Raw genomic sequence first — 2,500 nt, 5'->3', positions numbered from 1 at the left:
GTTCCCAGTGAGTCAGTGGGAAACCGCTCCTCCTGACCCAAGGGGAACTGGGTGGTTCCACTAACCCAGCTGATGGATGGGCTGTCCGTGCTGCTGACGGACTGACTGTAGAGGACCCCTAGGCCCTGAGGTCACGCTGACTCACCCGCGCTGAGAGGTGTGAGGACGGACCTGGGACAGGCCAGGGGACCAGAGAGGAACCGGCATGGCAACACACCGGCCAATCAGGTGAGAGGATACCCCACCCCAGTGGGGCTTAACAGGCCATACATATATGGCCTGTTAAGCCCCACCCCAGTGGGGCTTAACAGGCCATATATATGCATACATATATGGCCTGTTAAGCCCCACCCCAGTGGGGCTTAACAGGCCATATATGTATGGCCTGTTAAGCCCTTTGAGAGTGTACCGGTGAGTAAGAGCTAATTCAAATAAAATTGAATTGAATTGAACTGTACAGAGGAATCAAGCACGTGAACGCACACACAGCCACGGATGCACGCACGCACATATACCCACACACCCTTCTTTGTATGGTCACCTGTATCCGCTAGAGCTTACGTCACCCGATTTGTAAGTTGGTTTATAGATAAATAAATAGTATAAATAAACTGTAAATTGAACTATAGTGAACTTGAACAGAGTTGAACTGTATTGAAATTGTGTCTGGCTGTGTATTTGGGAATGTATATGTGCAAGAATGATACAAACTGACAGCTGCACAAAAGCCTTTTAAAAATTGACCACACAATGAGAACAACCGATTATCATCTGCTGTGATCTTCAATGGCATCTCAGGGAGGAGTAGGGCCGAAATAGTCTTTACTACGGCACGAAAATAGCAAATGTATTTTTATCACAGACGTACTACAAACAAACTTTTGATCATCCCTGTATTCTTTCTAAAGCTGTTTGATGGAAAGCCTCCTGCCACCCTGTCTCTCTTTTTCTGCATGTCTCTCTCCACACTCCTGTCCCCTCCTGCCATCCCATCTCTCTTTCTCTGCATGTCTCTCTCCTCACTCCTGCCACCCTGTCTCTCTTCATCTGCATGTCTCTCTCTTCACTCCTGCATTCCTGTCTCTCCTCCTCTCCATTTCTCTCTTCCCACTCTGTTCCCCTCCTGCCATCCTGTCTCTCTTCCTCTGCATGTGACCCCGTCTCTCTCCCCAGTCCTCTCTGTGCCTCTCTCTCCCTGATCTTGTCTCTCTGATCGTGTTCCTCTCTGGCCCTGAACCTCTCTCTCCCCCCCTTCTGTTTGTCTCTCTCCCCTGACCCTGCCGCTGTGAGTCTGTGGGACGGATTCACACGGATCGACTTGAAGATAGAGACGGCTCCCAATGTATATATCCACCTCCGAAATCGACTTCTTCTCCTCTCCCCTCTCCTCCTCTTTTCTTTCACAGAGATGAATAGACAAACACACGCCCACATGCTCTCACAGTTTATCAAACACACACCCACATGGAACCAGGTCTTCACACAAACACATATGTGCGCTCTCACCAGAAAAGGCAACACATACTTATTCTAAAGTGTCCTTGCACTGACGGAGTATAAACTGTCTTCACGCAAACACTAACATATCCCCCCCCCCTAACACACACGCACCCACTCACACACACACCCACTCACACACACAAACTCTTTCTCACGTAATCATGAGACCAACAGGTGCACACATATGTAAGCACAAAGAGGGAGAAGGGGGGCGGGGGGGGGTTCTGATGTCATCGCTCTGTCCCAAAATGGATGCCATTTCCTGTCCACATCTCTAGTGCTGCGTCAAGTGCGATTAAACAACACTTTAAATCACACGGCAACCTAAGTGATCCATGATTGGATGATACTGTTTTTGTGGAAACTACACAGAACTGGTTGAACTCTGGCTGTGTGACCCACATATCGCCAAGCCGCATGGTTGTGATGAAATACGGGTGAGAATAAGTACAACATACGCATGACTTATAAGTCATCTTGTATGTTTTAAACCCAGCGGTTTGGATTTCTCTGGCGACGAAGTCTATGCTTCAAAGAGCTTCATACTTTAAGATCTATCAGTTCCGACTCTCACAAGGGAAGAGTCAGCTAACCACAGAACTGTCCAAGACGACCATCACAACCGAGAGAGAGCGGGAGAGAGAAAGAGGGGGAGAGAGAGGGGGAGCGAGAGGGGGAGAGAGAGAGAGGGAGAGGGAGAGAGAGAGAGAGGGAGAGCGGGAGAGAGAAAGAGGGGGAGAGAGGGAGAGAGAGAAAGAGAGAGAGGGAGAGGGAGAGCGGGAGAGAGAAAGAGGGGGAGAGAAAGAGGGGGAGAGAGAGAAAGGGGGGAGAGAGAGAAAGAGAGGTAGAGAGAGGGGGGGAGAGAGAGAAAGAGAGGTAGAGAGTGGGGAGGAGAGAGCGAGGATGAGGTAAGAGAGAGTGAGGAGGAGAGAGAGAGAGGGAGGGAGGGGGAGAGAGATCGAGGGGGGGAGAGAGAGAGAGATAGAGAGGGGGAGTAAGA

This window comes from Pollachius pollachius, assembly GCF_949987615.1.
Source record: "Pollachius pollachius genome assembly, chromosome: 6".
NCBI classification, from domain to species: Eukaryota; Metazoa; Chordata; class Actinopteri; order Gadiformes; family Gadidae; genus Pollachius; species Pollachius pollachius.
The sequence above is the reverse complement of the archived record's forward strand: the minus strand, read 5'-3'. Positions refer to the sequence as shown.